At 36.4% G+C, this 19,573-nt stretch overlaps 1 protein-coding gene across 8 annotated transcripts in view; it reads right to left on the bottom strand.

The window, feature by feature from the left end:
• The window catches only part of COL8A1 (collagen type VIII alpha 1 chain), a 155,472-nt gene that overhangs the window by 101,592 nt on the left and 34,307 nt on the right, over positions 1 to 19,573 (bottom strand). For 4 of the 8 annotated variants that reach the window (XM_063661504.1, XM_063661500.1, XM_063661502.1 and 1 more), the window contains exon 2: positions 15,190 to 15,251. The exons of the other annotated variants lie outside the window; for them this stretch is intronic. The gene's annotated coding sequence lies outside the window, so the exon portion shown is untranslated. The remainder of the gene's footprint in view (positions 1 to 15,189; positions 15,252 to 19,573) is intronic. 8 annotated transcript variants of the gene reach the window in all.

The raw sequence follows: 19,573 nt of genomic DNA, 5'->3' as shown, positions 1-19,573 counted from the left end.
AGGAAAATTAAATTTGTTACATTAACTAATTTCATGGCTTTTATCTCCACTTAGAATTCCCCTTGCAGGTTTGTGCATTGTGCACAGAGAGGATGTAAGAGTCCTCCAGGGAAAATATCCTGTTTGCTGATTCCATGAATTTTAACAGCTGTCCATTTATGCTCCTCAGGTGATATCAGCTACAACAAAGATTGTTTTTAGATTACTAGGGCCCACATTCTGTGGAACATTATGAGTTAAGATAAAATGAAAGTTAATTACTTCTCAAAGCAAAGAGGTAGCCAATACAAACCATGCTACCACCAGTAAAATAACTGCCACATTGTCTTTCATGTTCATCATCCACATCCGATAATATTTTTTGAGTCCCTGGGGGTGCAAGGCAGTGATTAACAAAGTTAATCAAGAAAAGACAGCCTGTACCTCTAGGGACTTTAAAAACTAAGGTAGAATGCATTTTAAAATATCCATTACCCTAGAATTTGTTCCCATCTTCGTCTGAGGAAAATAAAATTTTTTCTAATCTAGATAGATCAGGATTTCCCAAAATACATTCCTTAGAACATTAGTCTCATGAAATGCTCTTAGAGAAAAAAATATTTTTTATCACATAAATTTAGGACTGACCGATTAATATATATTTTCCTTTAAGTTTCACAAAGCACAGAAGAATATTAAAGTATCAGAAGTTTTATAATAAATATGTCATTTTAACTTTAATAACATTTCCTAATCCTATTTGACCACAGATCTTACCCCTATTCTCCACCCACTCTTCCTCATGTAATGTAAGATCCTGTAGAACTAACAAACAGTGGCATACACTTTGGGAAATGCTAATTTTTCAGTTTGCTTTGTTTGTAGTTATCGGGCTGATGTCTTATGTGGAATGTGTCAGTACAAATTGTTTGGAAATGCTGTTTTTTAAGGGTATGAATTTTAACTGTCATATTTTAAAGAAAAATAAAAAGGAAGATTTTTAGGTAAAGTGTGTAAACAGTAGCCCGAGTTTTTCTTTCTGGGTGTGACAGCTTTCAGCATTTCTCCATGAGCAGTTTGGTTCACTGTCTTTTGCTGTTCTCTCATCTGTGAGGAAGTTGAATAGATGGGAAGACATTTTTAGAATTCAAAGTTAAAAATTCAGGCTTTTGCTGATGTTGGTTGCATCCAGGTCTGTGTTTTTCAAAGTATCATATGTGCATCTAATATTGAGAAACTTTTAAATGGCATGTGGATGAATGTTAAATAATTTATAGCCATATATTTAATGTGTTTTAGAAGAATTACATATTGCTAAAATAGTATTTATGTTTAAAAAAGTAAGTCAATTTAAAGATAAATTCCAAATAAATAATGGCAAAAATTATGAAAAGAAGTGTACAAATGACTAAAGCTTGGGAATTAATGCCTAGAGGATTAAGCAAGAAATGGGTTCCAGGGCCTGGTCTGTATCTTTTTAGAGATGCTATCACCTCTGTGCCTGAGAACAATCACAGTATAATGGAAATAATGCTGGGTTAAGATTGAGGAGATTATGGTCTGTGGAAACAAAGACAGTATGACTTGATTCCTGCCACTAAGGGCTCATAGCTTTTGGAGATGTTGCATACTAAGTTTCTACTCTTAGTCTGATATCCAAAGAATTAAATGCCTCATGTGTAACCCTACACTTGAACAGGCCATGTAGATGAGTTAGTGTCAGTGAATAAAACTCAACTCTGACTTCCTTGAACAAATAAAATTAGTAGTAAATTTAGCCAAAAATGCTGAGATAAATGACTTACACTTGCCCTTTTAAATTAGTCACTAATTAATATCGCTGGATCTTTTGCTTTCTAAGAGTTATTGTCTTAAAGGGACCATTACAATAATTTGGCTGTTTTCTGTGTAGAATAGTGGTTCTCTACTGAGGGTGATTTTTTCCATCTATGGGACATTTGGCTATGTGTGGAGACACTTGTGATTGTCACAGCTGGGGAGGGGAGAATGTCTATGGGCATCTAGTAAAAGTCCAGGGATGTTTCTAAAACTCTTACAATGCACAGGTCAGCCTCCTACAGCAAAGAAATATCTGGTCCAAATTTCAATAGTGCTGAGGGTGAGAAATCCTGAGTTGGACTGACTTAGGCAGGAAGAATTGAACATGATGATTACAGAGCTCAATCACACGGGCTCATTGGGCATATTTGAACATAATTTTTAATGCTGCCAATGCATTATTTTCCTTCAGAGATGAAGTAATAATAATACAGTAAACTAGCTGTGGTATGCTGAATAATGAACCTCCCAAAATGTTCAAGTCTCAATCCCCAGATTCTATGAATATATTGTTTTCCATGGCAAAGGGGACTTTGCAGGTGTATTAACTTAAGGATCTTGAGCTTGAGATTGGGTAACTATCCTGGATTGCTTGGGTGGGCCCAATCTGATCACCAGCGTTCTTATAGAGGGAGGGTAAAAGTCAGAAAGGAAGATGTGATGCCAAAAGCAGAGGTTGGAGCGATGCGCTCTGAAGTTGGAAGAAGAGTCCACAAGATAAAAAAATGCAGGCAGCTTCAGAAGCTGGAAAGACAAGGAAACATTTGCCCCAGGAGCCACCAGAAGGAATGCAGCCTTATTGACACCTTGCTTTTAGCTCTGTAAAACTTTTTTGGATTTCTGATCTCCAGAATGGTAAGATACTAAATTTGTGTTGTTCAATGACACTAAATTTGTGGTGGTTTGTTACAACAGTAAGCAAGAAATACACTATCATTTGGCGTAATTTGAGAGTAGATACGTGTTTCCACATATAACATAAATAGATTTCATATTTTCATTGTATTAAAACACAAAATACAGCTAAACCTATAGCTATTTGGAACATTTTATTACCTTAAAGATTTGGGAGGCATTTTGGGATTTTGCATGAATATTGATGATCATACGAGTGAAGTGCTGGTGGGTGTAACAGCTGGTTGACAGAATCCTAAATAAGCCAACTCTCTTGTGCTGGCTTCTTTTACAGGCACTTTATGGGGATAATAATCCATCAAGTATGTTTGAAGATGCAGAGTACAAGGAACTATTGTGACAGTAGCTGAACAACTATTTGCAAAATTGCCAAAATGATAAACATTTATTATGCTCTTGCTTAAATGGTTTCATTAATTTTTACAACTATGTTAAGTTGGTTGTTACTATAATGTTATTAGTATAATACATTTCTCACCAAATACTCACTGAAATGCTGCTTTTCAGTTTGAACCCTGAATAAAGATGGTGTCAGTTTTCCCTGGTCTGTATCAGCTATGTGTGGAAGCAATTGGATGATATTAAGAGCACAGCAGAGTCTTATACTGCCAGCACCTAGTGTATATATTCCTAGGTGCTCTGGTGTGCACATCTGCAGCCTCCTGCCCAGGCATAGCTCCCCACTCTCAACCTCATCACATGGAGTGCAATTCTCTCATCTACTCTCCATTTGTGACATGTGAAAGTGTTAGACACACACACACGAACAGATAAGGATAAGTAACATTTGCATGATGCCTAACAGCACACAAAGTGCATTTTGCCTCCATTATCTTACAATCCTTAGCACAAACACTGTTATTATCAATATTTTGCAGATTAGGAAATATGGGCTAAAAGAGTTTCAGTGACTTGTCTAATGTCAAAAAAGGCAGTAAGTAGTTGAAAAACTTGAATTTTAATTCTTTGACCTGGAAACCATTGGTTGGTCTGCTGCTTGGTGGCTCCACATTGCCTTTGGATTTTCAGAGAGGGACAGTTACAGGCTGGATGCCGTGGCTCATGCCTGTAATCCCAGCACTTTGGGAGACTAAGGCAGGAGGATCGCTTGAGTGCAGGAGTTCAAGACCAGCCTGGGCAACATAGCGAAACTCCCTACTCTATAAAAAACAAAAAAATTGGCCAGGTGCGATGGCTCATGCCTGTAATCCCGGCACTTTGGGAGGGAGGCAGGGGTTGCAGTGAGCCAAGATCGTGTCATTGCTCTCCAGCCTGGGCGACAAGAGTGAGACTCTGTCTCAAAAATAAACAAACAAACCCCCCCAAAAACAAACAAACAAAAATTAGCCAGGCATGGTGGCATGTGCCTGTAGTCCCACCTACTTGGGAGGCTGAGATGGGAGGATCACCTAAGTCTAGGGAGGCTGAGGCCACAGTGAGCTGTGATCACACCACTGGGCAACAGAGTGAGGCCCTGTCTTAAAAAAGAAAAAAAGTAATAAGAGATGAGCAGTTATCTCAGCCAAAGTCATTGTGATGATCACACTGAGCACTTATAGCTGGAGTGCCCATTGTGTAGTCCAGTACACTTGCTCCTAGTGTTCTCTTGCTCTGAAGACTGTATTTCTTTGCCTCTGTGCCTTGAGAGACCTCCTATTGAATCTTCACTGTTCTTCTTCTTAGGATAGGATAAGGAAGGCATTTCTCTGACTTCTGGTTTTCATAAGACCCTCTCCCCAGGGTCTTTCCTCCTTTGTGAATTCAATCTTTCTCTAAATTTACTCTCTCTGAAATCTATTAAATAAAGCAACTTGGAGTGAAATAAATGATTAGCTACTTTATTGCTCTCTTTTCTTCATTTTCATACATTGTAACAAGGTTTATACTAAATTGAATGAAATGTATCATTAATATTACATAGTGTATTGTAGTAAATTATATTAAAAGATGTCTGCAGGTCTTTGGTAAAAAATGTAACTAATGGTTAAAAATGGTTCTATTATTATTTTGAAGATGCGACATGTTTAAATTTACTATGCATTGTCTGGGAAATTTTAGGGCCTATTTAGGGCTATGTGATTAGTTCTGATGAAGTGAGTTGATGCTTGGTTACAATTGATTACAATGATTTTGGTTTTGTGTGGATTTTTCAAAACTAGCTACCTCTGGGAGATTTTTGTCCTACTATTTGATGAGGGAGATAATATTAAGATTTATTAGAGCCAAAAGTATTTTATGTAATATTGAAAACAACAAAGATAAAAATATAAACCTCTCATATGGTTAAAAATGTTGCCAACTCTCTTGCTGTATGCCTCACATGGGTAAGGTAGTCTGACTATTACATTCATATTTATTTAATCACGGAGAACTGCCATGGTAAATAAACTAGCACTCTTATTAAGAACTTATTCTATTTATTACTATATTATAGACTTAAATAAATAAAATCAACATGATTTGGCCATAGGCTTTTAGTATCCAGAGGAAAGTTCTGTATGTATGGATTGAAAACAAAATCATTTACACTATGTGGAAAGGTATCAGAAGAAGAATTCTAAATGGAAAACCAACATAGGAGAATTAATAAAAAGACTCTACAATTCCATAACATGAGACACAGAGAAAAGGTAGAAAAAATACCTATTGTGAAAGGGCATAGTATAGACTGTGCAGGGACAGGTGAGTCTCACTTCTTAACTTCACATTGACATGTTTATATTTGGCAAATTTCTAAGATCATGCAGAAACTAAAAAAGACATAAGATCAGCAAGGATAGAAATAATATACTAACTTTACTATCCAGTATAATGTGACTAAAATAATATTATTTCATGATTCTACATATAAAATTAAAAGTAGAAGCCTGAAATATATGGCATTTGGAAGATATTAAGATTTGGGGCATACCAAAAGCATGTAAATTCTTATTCCTTCTCATTACTTTTGATGATGGTAAGACAGTGTTAAGAAATATTCCTTTCCATTAGCTTCCAATGCTGCATTTTGCATCATCTGCATTTGTTTTCTTAGGGTCTGAGCTTTCATTTTAGTTGGTTGATGTCATTTTTTCTGAGTTTTTATTATATTAAGAATAAATTTATTCCTCAGAATGAGGCACTAAAATGGTATATTAACATTTTTAAAGATGGTAAAATCTGCAAACTACTCGGAAAGATTTACTTTATGAATAGCATAGTTCAGTTTTAAGTATCACTGGAGGAAGTGGGTAGAAAAGCAATGCCTTTCATTCTCTCCTCCCAGCTGCAATTACGCCAGCAAATAGGATGATAATTCAGTCATGCTAATCCAGTCCAAAAATATTTCCATTTCTTTTAAGAGTGAGACCTTGAGGTCCACTTGAATTCTTGTACCGCCTCTTCTTCCCAGTGCCTTTTTAAATTTTGGCAACTTCTTGCAATTAGGTAATGGAAGCACAATTCCTGTTCAGAAAATTACTCTACAAGGAGCCAAATTCAGACATTATAAAGTAAACATACAACTCTACCTTAAGAAATGATTCCATCATTAAAATAAATACTGACAATTCACAAATAGCAATGGGAAATGGGTTATTGAGATCTGACTACTGTCCATTTCAGCAGGAAAAAGATGTACAACTGGGTTGAATTGAGTGATAAACTTACTAAAGATTAACAATTGCTCATTCAATATGCCTTATGTATACTGTTCTATCTTTTTACAGCTTTCAGGATCAAATGCCAATAAATGATACCAGTACCCCAACCCTCCTGCTTTAGGAAGGCAAGCAGAGAGATACATTTGAGTCTGAATCCTGACTCTAAACTGGTAGCTAGACAGATAGCCTTGGGAAATTTGTCCAATTTTACACATTTAAAATAGAAATAATGTCCCCTGCCTTACAAGATTGTTTTTAGGGATATAGAGAATATATATAAAATGTCCAGTACAGTACTAGGCACCCAGGAGGAGCTCATTACACAGTGATTAAATTTGAGAAGAGAGCCCCCCTTCTTGTAAATTCATGCTCTAAATTTGATTCGGTGGCATGGTGGCCTTCCATCACCTGCTACATGACAGGCCTAAACAAGTGCAGGACATCATGGGATTTCAGACCCGAGAGCACTGAAGTAGTGTCCAAGAATCAGAACCTGAACCTGTTTGACTGCTCTGAACAGTGTACATGGTCAATTCACTAAAACAAAACAAAACAAACAAACAAACAGACAGACAAAAACTTCATTTCAGTTTTTGGCCCCTAAACCTAATTTCATGAAATGTTGATTTTTTTTTTTAGCTTATTATTTTGGTCTTATAGAGACAAAGTCCAGTCACAGCACTTCTGTTGGGCTGAAAGCATGCACTTAGGTAAAAACAGAATGTTTGCAATATGACAATATTGGGTTAAATATTTGGGCTTTTCTTTCAATGTGAGCTTGTTTGTGGCAGAGTCAGGGTAACTGGAAAGATTGAGAGGATTCCTGAGGGTTCATTTAGAATTACTGAGTCACTGAAGTTCAGGCTGGAAGAAATCTTGTGGTCCTATCCACCTGCTTCCCAGAAGGACAACCCACTCCTTTGAAAAAAAAAAAACCCTAAAATTTATGCTGTCCCTCAAGAGCCGCCAAAAGGAGAGTTCTGAAGTTTTAAACAATCATGAGGGATGCTTACATATTGTGCCTAATTTTAGGTCTTCCCACATCTAAATGAAACAAAAACTTATTTCCATTTTCAATGAAAAGTCTTATTTTCAATGAAATAAGTCTTAGTTTGTGAAATAAGTTCCAGTTTATATATTATCTCCTGTGATTTTCTTTTCCTTCTTTTCCAGTTGAGAGCTTTCATTTATTTATTTTTTATTCAATCATTCTTTAACAGATATTTTATTGGTAGCTACTATGTGCCAAGCCCTGGCTGGGTAAAATTTTGGTAAATATGGAAAGGAGCAAAGGACAGACTTTGACTTGTAGAATATAGAGTCTCATGGGGGAGAAGGCATGTAAAAATAATTAAAATATGATAAGTACTATAATAAAGCTATGAAAAAATTCTATGAGAATTCTACAACTCCAAACCACCTAAGGCACTTCTTTTTAAAAAATTTCACATTCATGTTATTTAATTCTGAACATACAAAGGAGAAAGCAAACAATGACCCTACCGGTGATTTTTCTCTCTGGACTTTCAAAAAGTTCATACAGAAGATAATGATTCTCTATTCTATTTTTCTACACTTCGTGGCATATTTCACACTTAATGTCAGCGAATTCTTTCCTCTGCAACCTAAATCCCTTATTCAGAAGGTAAAGTGGGGAGGGAGCTCGTGCTCACTGAGTGCTAAACACAACAATGCTGTGTGGTCGTTATTATTTTTCAGATTTTTCAGATTTTATTTACCGTTGAATTTCTGATGTGAGTGTGTACATGCTCAACAGATACTGTTCAATAGGTAAGAGAGGAAATTGAGCATTGGAGAGCTTAAGGGAGTTGCCTGAGGTCACAAAGCTGGTGAGAGCTTATATGTTCCATGGTCTTTCTACAACTTTAAACCACTTAAGGCACTTCTTTTTTTTTTTAATTTCACATTCCTTGTATTTAATTCTGAACATAAAAATCAGACCGGAAGTACCCCAACCTTATAAGGATTTAAAATATTTATAATATAGAATCATGATGTAACATGTTACATGTCCTTGTTAGTGAGCAGGTGATTACAATACTGTGACAAAAGCATGCTTAAGACACTTCTAATTATTATCATTACTATTATTATTATTGAGACAGGGTCTTGCTCTGTCATCCAGGCTGGAGTGCAGTGGCACAATCTTGGCTCACTGCAGCTTGACCACCCAGGGCTCAAGCCATTCTGCTACCTCAGACTCCTGAGTAGCTGGGATTACAGGCTTGCACCGCCAGGCCCAGCTAATTCTTCCTGTTTTTTAGTACAGACAAGGTTTCACCATGTTTCCCAAGCTGGTCTTGAACTCCTGCCCTCAAGTCATCCTCCCACCTTGGCCTCCGAAAGTGCTGGGATTACAGGCATGACCCACCGAACCCAGCCGGCACTTCCAATGATTTCACAGTTGGTGGAGATGGAGAACTTTGGATTTGTATAAAAAGCCTTCCTACATTTGAAAGTTAAATTCAATAGTTTCCCTTTCTTATTCCAAAGAAAACTGCAACTAATTATGTGAGACTCATTCCATCTCAGAGAGGCAGCAGAGCCTCATGGTGAAGAGAGCTGGCTCTGGAGTCCAACACCCTGGTTGCATATCACACTCTGCTGCTTGCTAGCCATGTGATGACTCTTAGTGTTCTCATCTCCAAAATGAGAATAGTGGTAACACTTTTTTTACAGGGCTGTTGTGAATGAAAGATGATAACCAATGTAATATACTTAGCACAAGCCTCAATATAGAAGCCCTTCATACACATGAGCTAATATTAGCCTCATATCTGTCCTTAGTCTTAAGATATCCCTGAGAAGTCGTGAAAATCTCCCTTAGTGACTTGTTTCGGGTACCCAACCAGGAAATAATTTGGGTCTAACCCAAAGCACCACCTGCTGTTGTAATTGAAAGCAGTCTTCTTGGGTTTTAGTCTTTGAGGAAATAGAGAGAAGCTGGTCTTTCATATTCTTGATGACTTTTATTAAGCCACACTTCATAGTTTTTGTTTCTAGACTAAATACACTCCCCACTCAAACTCTTTCTACCTCCTTTAAACTTTCTTCATAAATCTTTTTTTAAATTCCTCCCTCCAATCTTTCAGTCTCCTTTGGACCCTATGGAACAAGGCCACTGGTGTGAAAATTTTATGGATGGAAAATAGAAGAGCTTTTTCTCAGAAAATAAGTAGGGTCCTCTTTTGAGAAGTGTCTGTTCATATCCTTCGCCCACTTCTTGATGGGGTTGTTTGATTTTTTTCTTGTAAATTTGTTTAAGTTCTTTGCAGATTCTGGATATTAGCCCTTTGTCAGATGGATAGATTGTAAAAATTTTCTCCCATTCGGTAGGTTGCCTGTTCACTCTGATGGTAGTTTATTTTGCTGTGCAGAAGCTATTTAGTTTAATTAGATCCCATTTGTCAATTTTGGCTTTTGTTGCCATTGCTTTTGGTGTTTTAGTCGTGAAGTCCTTGCCCATGCCTATGTCCTGAATAGTATTGCCCAGGTTTTCTTCTAGGGTTTTTATGGTTTGAGGTCTAACATTTAAGTCTTCAATCCATCTTGAATTAATTTTTGTATAAGGTGTAAGGAAGGGATCCAGTTTCAGCTTTCTACATATGGCTAGACAGTTTTTCTAGCACCATTTATTAAATAGGGAATCCTTTCTCCATTTCTTGTTTCTGTAAGGTTTGTCAAAGATCAGATGGTTGTAGATGTGTGGTATTATTTCTGAGGGCTCTGTTCTGTTCCATTGGTCTATATCTCTGTTTTGGTACCAGTACCATGCTGTTTTGGTTACTGTAGCCTTATGGTATACAGAAATGCAAATCAAAACCACAATGAGATACCATCTCACACCAGTTAGAATGGCAATCATTAAAAAGTCAGGAAACAACAGGTGCTGGAGAGGATGTGGAGAAATAGGAACACTTTTACACTGTTGGTGGGACTGTAAACTAGTTCAACCATTATGGAAGACAGTGTGGCGATTCCTTAAGGACCTAGAACTAGAAATACCATTTGACGCAGCCATCCCATTACTGGGTATATACCCAAAGGACTATAAATCATGCTGCTATAAAGACACATGCACACATATGTTTATTGTGGCACTATTCACAATAGCAAAGACTTGGAACCAACCCAAATGTCCGTCAATAATAGACTGGATTAAGAAAATGTGGCACATATACACCATGGAATACTATGCAGCCATAAAAAAGAATGAGTTCATGTCCTTTGCAGGGACATAGATAAAGCTGGAAACCATCATTCTGAGCAAACTGTCGCAAAGACAGAAAACCAAACACTGCATGTTCTCACTCATAGGTGGGAATTGAACAATGAGAACACTTGGACACAGGAAGGGGAACATCACACTCTGGGGACCGCTGTGGGGTGGGGGAGGTGGGAGGGATAGCATTAGGAGATATACCTAATGTAAATGACGAGTTAATGGGTGCAGCACACCAACATGGCACATGTATACATATGTAACAGACATGCACATTGTGCACATGTACCCTAGAACTTAAAGTATAATAACAAAAAAGAAAATAAGTAGGGTCCATAATTGCTGACCTAGAATTACTGGAAAACCTCAACCGAGATGGTTTAAGTAATAGTTGCTAATGAAGTAACTCAGGAATGGAAGTTTTTGTGGATATTAAAAATACACCCCAATCCATATTTATGTATCTTTCAGCTACAGTAATTAATCTTGTTAATGTGTTTTTCTCATCTCCCAAATAGAAATTCTGACTTGGTCACTGCCATGCCAGAAACAGATTGAACCTTTTCTACAAATATAAACCAATTTGCAAAAAGACTAGAATAGTTCTGAAAATGCCTGTGGAGATAATTTATCTCATCTCTCTTGTTTGACAGATGAGGCAAGCAAACTTAGAGAGGTTAAATGACTTGCTCAAGATCATACACCAAGTTAGTGAGAGTGAAGTATTTTGACTTCCATTGCAAGACTCTTCATTTCATATTAAGAACTGTCTCTTCTGTTGATGATTTCAATAGGCCACTATTGATGAATGAAATGCAATTGTCTAACAATGACTGGAAACTCTATTATAGAAGGACAGAGGGAGACTTTCCACAACTTATTGGATAGATACACTTTTTCCATTTTCTGGGGATTATAGAGAGCAAACAGTAATGAGATCCTATAAAGAGAACACAGGTGTGAAGGGTTTTTCTTCCTTGTTCTCTGTTCTTTTCTTTGCTATTATACAAACGTCACTTCTCATGTGTCCAGCTTCCATCTGGATTGAACACAAAAAGAGAAGTCAGTAGTAATATTATTTCATATTCTTAAACTGATCTTCCTAGGCTTTGACAATTACCTAATGAGTATTTTCAAGCACATCTTGGACTTGGAAGATTGCAACCTTGGCTCAGAAAGAAACAATCTTATTCTTCAGGCTATTTTTCTCAAGCTCTGAAAGCTTTAGTGAAATAATGCACATATGGTGCTCATCTCAGATGACTGCTAGAAGTTGCCGAGTTCTTTATCCATAACAGATAGCTATGTGGATAGAGTATGTGTGTCAATATTTATATAGATAATCATCTGTGCTTTTCATCCCTCAATATGTAGGACAATTTAATTTCTAGTGGGAGAAAGAAAAATCTAAACATATTTTTAAGATAATAAAATGAATCCTAAGGAGTTGGTTTTTGAATGAATTGTCTTATATTCCCAATGTGAAAAATACTATCTAATATATTTTTGCTATTTTACTACTCTCTTTCCCAATGACTTCACCTCGATAACATTAGTAACTATTTTTGTAACTGCTAGTAACTATTAGTAACACCTCAACAATGATAGTAACTATTTTTGTGGAGAATAAACCATTCTGTCATGGATTTTTTTTTATAGCACACCTAAGGGAGTCTTGAGAGGCAGTATAGTGCAGAAAATGACAACAACAACAACAAACAACAACAACAAACAACCCAGAAAAATGGAGATCTACGCTACTATCTGGGAGAACTTCTAGATGCCCAATATGCTCACATTTCTTGGTCTCAAACCTCTTCAGCTGAGCACAATGCTGGCAACATATCCTTCTGGTGCATTCACCTCCCCTTCCATATTCACCATTGTCTTTCCTTCTAAAAGTCGTCTCTGGGCCAAGGAGGAAAATATCCCAGGCACTTTTATTACATGCTGTATTGTGTCCAAGTCAGCATGGCCAAGCAGTGGTTGAGAAACAAACCAGCAGTTGTTTGAGAACCATCACTGGCCAATGACTCAGCCCCCAACATTTCAGACAAGTTGTTTTGGGAATTGTATGGCCTCAAGCAGGGAAAAGGCAGACTTGCTCACCCACATGCTAAAGGGTCGAAAGCAAGGAAGATGGTAATTTGTTCCCCTGTTTAAATGTGTTCCACCCACTCAAAGCCACAAGTGGGAGTGAAGGATGGGCTTTTGACCTAAGGGTGGAGCCATACTGGTCCCCCTCATTTCCTTGTAGGGATGTTGGGGAGACCAGTGAGATCATGTCTATAAAGTGGATTGACTGGAATGTGCTCATGTTGTCCAGTGTGAATTATGCTAGTAAGATTTTCTTTAATTTTTCTTTTCTTTTCTCACAGTCACAAATCATTGGCAACCTGTGTAGATTTTCCCATGTCCTTACATTCAAGTCTCTCTGCCAGCACACTCTGGGTAATTCATTTTTGGTTTCGTGTAAATGGCCAAGTCCTAGCTCTTTGTCTTGTGAAGCCTTCCCATAGACAGCTGGAGCTGTTCTGAGTGAGGAACTGTATGGAAACGTCTGGAGGAGTAAAAAGAGGATTTCAAGTTGGCCCTGAAGTCTAGCAAATTCATCATAAATTCACACATTATTTGAGTACTTTCCACCTTGCCTGACGTAGTATTCAGAAATTCTCTATTAGTTCAAAATTGCTTCCCTAAACACTTTGTATATTTTCATGTGACATACTATAAGATGTTCTGCATTAAGAAGCTATCTGATTTCATGTAAGATTATGCCTTTAAGAGACTTTGGACTATCGTGTATTAATTTATCCTTATTTTGTACTCTCCCTGTAAATAAAATTAATTTAAAACCAAGGCTTCTGTGGAAAGTTTCGTGAAGGCCATTCCTATTATCTGGTGTTAGGTAATGACTGGTGAATTTTCAAATAGCTGTGATATTTTGCATTTGAGAAATCTAGAAGCTAACAGATGAGAGCAAGAATAAGAAAGATTTGGACATTGGATTATTAAAAATGAGTTATATTTACGTATTGATTTTGGTTGTATTTTCAAGCGCCTGTCACACCAAATTGTAACTCTTAAAACAGTCATTTCTTGATGTTCATTCTCTAAATTCCTTTGCTTACACCTGCTAAAATTGATGTGTTTATATATATATAATTGATGTGTTTATATATAATTATATATATAGGTTACATATATATAATTTCTTTCTCCCTCTCTCTCTCTCTTTTTTTCTTTTTGTACAGACAGGGTTTTGCCATGTTGCCCAGGCTGGTCTCAAACTCTTGGGCTTAAGTGATCCACCTGCCTTGGCCTCCCCAAGTGGTGGCATTACAGGTGTAAGCCACTGCACCCAGCCTAAAATTGATGTTTTAATCGCTACTGTAAATGGTATCTTTCAAAAAGTTTCATTTTTCTTTTTGTTTATTCCTTATATAGAGAAGTTAATGGATTTTTGAATATTGATCTTATATCCAATGGGCTAGATAAATGCAGTTATTAATTCTAACAATAAATAATGAAAATTATATTTTTCCTTTCCAATTCCAATTCCTTATGCCTTTTCTCTTTCTTACCTTAATACACATAATAGGACCTCTAGCATAATTTGAATAACAGTGGTGATAGTAGGCATTCTTGTCTTCTTCCAAAAGTTATAATTAACTATAATGTTTGCGCAGAAATTTTGTATTCACTTTGTCATGTCAAGGAAGTCTTCACGGTTTGCTAGGCACTTTTTGTCATGAATGTGTATTAAATGTTATCAAACCCTTTTTCTGAATCTATTGAATTTATTTTGTGATTTTCTTTTTTATTAATGTGGTAAATTACATTGATTGATTTTTGAATCCTAAACCATTCTTGTAGTCCTGGAAAAAAGCCTACTTGATCATTTTGCAACCATGTATCTGCTATTTTCCTTTCTTGTAACGTTCTTGCCAGGTTTTGGGATCAAGATTATGCTGTGCTAATGAATAAAAGGAAAATACCTATTATCACTTTTTATTGTTCTTTGGGAATGTTGTGTGAAATTGGTGTTATTTCATCTTTAAATTCACTGGTGAAGCTACCTAGATGTGGAGTTTTCTTTGTAAGAAGTTTTATAAAAATGATTTAGTTTTTTAAAAGTAATATAGGACTATTCATATTTTCCATTCCTTTCTGTGTAGTTTGGTAATAATTTCACATAAATTGTCATATTTACTGGTATAAAGTGTTTTATAATATAGTTAATGATCTTTTTAATGTCAGATGATAGTTTACAATGCTATTAATATTATTCCTGTATGCAATGATAACACCAGATATGATTATTGATTCTTTTAAGTTCGCCAAGACATTTCACATAGATTATCGCATTTATTTATTCCATTGAAGAGATGAAATAATGCTGACATGAATCACACACTCTTTTTTATCTCTGTGACTTCAAATGCTCACACTAATGTATGAGTATTCAGCCTTAGAGGGGGTCAAAATTCTACTTACATTTGTGTTTAAAGGCTTATGGGTTGGGTGAACTGAGGCACACCACCAATATCTAATTAATAGTTGAAATATTACCTTTCAGTTGTCTTTCGTTCTTGAGATGATTTCCAGGGTGAGTTGGTGAATGTGTGAACTCCCTGGATGAAGAGGATGATGTTCAGTGGAGATAGTAAGGACAGTTACAAACTAAAAAATACCTAGTGTCAGACATTTTAACTTCAAGCAGTGTAGCTTAGTAATTCTGTCACAAAATTGAGTATCTTTGGCTTCATTAGCAATCTGCTGGATGATTTTGGCAAGTAACCAAATTAACTTATAGGGCACTTTTCCAGTTAGATGAAGTAGAGTCAATATGGTTTTCCCTTTATTGCATCACTGGCGCTTATAACAAATAACAAAATATTGTATAAAGTGCTTTATGCCTCAGAAAACATCCAGAAAGAAGGTCCTAACTTATAAAATTGTTAGAGGCACTCCTAATCTTCTATAATAATTTTTCTCATGGCTAAAAATAAAGAAGGAAAGATGGCCATTGAAAGAGATCTCTGAGGGAGCTTCAAAATATCAGTTTACTATGGCTCTAGCTTTCTATGTCATACCCCCCAAGACAAGTCATGCCAGCCCAACTGTGAAGCTTCACATGGAGCTATGTGAGAAACTGATGCTAGAAGCACACAGTTTCTCAGATTATGGATGAAATGAGAAAATCAGAAATAACCAAACCAGAGGGCTTATCTCTAGTTATTTCTAGACTGCCTTAGTTAGACATAGTGAATTTCAAGTTGGAAGGAACTGCAGAGGTCATTGAATCTCGTTCCCTGGTATTCCCTGAAAGAATACTGAGCACCCAAAGATTAGATGACACGTGTAGTGGAGAAACTAACTGTGGGTGTGTCTTCCTTTAAAGAAAACTAGATTTCAAAATTCTAAATGTGAAAAATAGATAAAAAGGATCACTATTACTTTATCATTATTCAATAAATAAATCTCTATAGCATTCATTAAGTAGCAAATTCCCAATACACTTAAGAAATGATCCAACTTCAAACATTTGATTTTCATGCAGACTTGTCAGCAACACAGTTGTTGAGGAAAGCAACGTATGCTGATATTCTTTCTGTGCTGGCCATTGTGAGCTCAATTACATTCCTGGGTGTTTGCCAGGGACAATTTCTAGCATTTTTTCCAGGTGGTGTGGTATGTGAGTGTTGTTGCTTTTACTGAACAAAATGTAGAGCCTGAGCTGCATAGCCAGAATAGAGAGTCAAGTCATGATCTGGGGCTGGAAGACTTTTCATGTGTGAGGCAGTGACAGGATATTGCTTTCCTTCTTGTCAGCCACACCTTCAAGGCTTTTTTTTTTTTTTTTTTTTAAAGGAGACAATACACTTTGTCTCAAAGGTATATTAAAAATGGAACAGAAGTTGGGTGGAGTAGCAATACCACAGTCCAAAACCTTTACCTCCTAGTTGACAGGGTGGAGTGAGCAAGGCATTCCTTGCCAGGCATGTTTATCTTGGCCCATAGGAGCAGCAGGGAGGTATGAAGGCACACTCTGGCCACAAAGCTGAAAGGTTCTTATGTTACCTCAACACCCTCCATTCCCGAGAGATTTCCTATAAATAGTCTCAATGAAAGTATTGATTGAAAAAAGGAAGGGTTGTTTGGATTCATAATTTTCAAAGCACCCATTCATGAAAAAGCAAGAGATCATAAAAGTTGATAGCATAGGATTGTTTCTTTCCACATGCCTTGAAAATTTCCCAAAATTCATGAAATCATTGGGCTAGGTTATGAAGATGGCTGTGCAAAAAGACCTGATGAAAATTTGAAATATAATAATATGTAACATGTATTGGGAACTATTCTAAATGCGTTATGTGTAATAACTTATTTAGCCCCTTTTATAAACTTATGTGGTAGGCACTATTATTAACATCATCATCCTTATTGTTCGGATATGGAAACTGAGGTACACAGAGGTTAAAAAGCTTCCCCACGTCACACAATCAGTAGTAATTGGGAATTCAAACCCAGGCAGTCTGACTCCAGAGCTGGGAACTGAATCTTAATACCTATGCTCTGCTACCTCTATTAAAATGGCACATAAAATGATATTCTAAAAGAAATCCTCCAAAACTAATAATTATCTTAGAATCAGAGTGAAAGAAAGGCAGGAAAATAAAATAATAAAAAACAAGAAAAAGAATTTCCTCCCCAAAATATTGTTCTTCAAAATTTACTTTTATATAAATGTTAAAGACTAATACTGTTTAATGCAGTGAATAAGAAAATCATATTATTCCCACCAAAGGCAAGAAACTGTTTTAATATATAAAGAGGTATAGAATGATTTAGACAAACTCATGGGTGATAGTCCCATAATGGATTTTGAAAGGAAGCACAATGCCCCTAATATCCGAGTCTGAAAAGTCTTTTGAATCTTTTTAGCTAGAAAATTTAAGGACTTTTACTCTTGATCAAGGAGGGCAACCAAGCCCCTCTCCCTCACATTTTGGCATCAAAGTAAGTGATACTGAGCTATGTGTTGCTCATTCAGTAATCACATGTAGTGATTTTGATAAAATTATGACCTTGTGTCAGTTTTACTTACAAAGCATTTCTTAATTGTTAAAAAAAAGTCCACAAAAATGAGAGTCGACATGTCTAAATCGTATGTCAAAAGTTCTTTGTACACTTGAGGTATATATCTGGAAATAGTCTGTCCAATTCATGAAGGGAGCTAGAAAATCTGGTCCAGAGACAGTCCTGGGATATAACACGGGGATATGGAATGGAAACAGATGATCTTCCCTGGGCCATGGGTGGAGAGACTCTTGCGGAAATTGAAAGTCTAAATCTGAGCTACTCATGGGCTCTTAATCATAATGCAAGCAGTGCATGAACACAAGTCTAAGGTAAAAATTGTCTGGAACTGGTGAAATGTATAGAGCTCCACAAAAGAAAATGGAGAACTATTCCAAAAGGAATTTCCACAGCTCATGGAATAATCAGCATACAGGTGTGAGGCAACTCTCTGAAGATGAGCTCATAGACCAAAATTATAAAGTATTAGCAGAGATTCCCTGCTTAAGAAAGTTAGTTAATGCAACAAATGGAAGAATTCTATTAGATAAATTAAGTTATTGATAGTATAATTATCTTTAAAAGACTTAAAAATAAGTGTAAGAATGATCAATGATAATGGAATGAATAAAGTTTATGAGAAAACAACGGCACACTGGCGATTCCTCAGGGATCGAGAACTAGAAATTCCATTCGACCCAGCCATCCCATTACTGGGTATATACCCAAAGGACTATAAATCATGCTGCTATAAAGACACATGCACACGTATGTTTATTGCCGCATTATTCACAATAGCAAAGACTTGGAACCAACCCAAATGTCCAACAATGATAGACTGGATTAAGAAAATGTGGCACATATACACCATGGAATACTATGCAGCCATAAAAAATGATGAGTTCACGTCCTTTGTAGGGACATGGATGAAACTGGAAATCATCATTCTCAGTAAACTATCGCAAGAACAAAAAACCAAACACTGCATATTCTCACTCATAGGTGGGAATTGAACAATGAGAACACATAGACACAGGAAGGGGAACATCACACTTCGGGGACTGTTGTGGGGTGGGGGGAGGGGGGAGGGATAGCATTGGGAGATATACCTAATGCTAGATGACAAGTTGGTGGGTGCAGCGCACCAGCATGGCACATGTATACATATGTAACTTACCTGCACATTGCGCACATGTACCATAAAACCTAAAGTATAATAATGATAATAATAATAATAATAAAAGAAAAAAAAAAAAAGAAAACAACGGCACACTAAAAAAAGCATTTTTTTGTTCCCCTTCCTGTGTCCATGTGTTCTCATTGTTGTGGGGGGAGGGGGGAGGGATAGCACTGGGAGATATACCTAATGCTAGATGACGAGTTGGTGGGTGCAGCGCACCAGCATGGCACATGTATACATATGTAACTTACCTGCACATTGTGCACATGTACCATAAAACCTAAAGTATAATAATAATAATAATAATAATAATAAAAGAAAAAAAAAGCATTTTTTTAAAAAAAAGAACCATATATAAATTCTAGAAATAAATATATTTATTAAAAAGAAAATGTGTTATAAAATGTTTTAAAAACCTCAAGAGATGAATTAATGGACTAGATAAGCTGACTACATAAGGAAAGCACTCAGAATGTAATCCAATGAGATAAAAAGATGGAAAATACAAGAGAAGTTAGAAAAACATGGAAGATAGCTATGAGTAGTTCCAATTGACATGGAAGTACCAAAATATGAATCAAAGTAATAGTTATTTTTTTCCAAAAAAGAAGAAACTATGTTGCCTACATATAAGAAATTTAGAAATTGAAACAGAGAATATGTTTTCTACCTCTCTTTTCCATAGCTTTTCTG

Source organism: Pongo pygmaeus, chromosome 2 (genome assembly GCF_028885625.2).
Source record: "Pongo pygmaeus isolate AG05252 chromosome 2, NHGRI_mPonPyg2-v2.0_pri, whole genome shotgun sequence".
Lineage (NCBI taxonomy): Eukaryota > Metazoa > Chordata > Mammalia > Primates > Hominidae > Pongo > Pongo pygmaeus.
The sequence above is the reverse complement of the archived record's forward strand: the minus strand, read 5'-3'. Positions and strand labels throughout refer to the sequence as shown.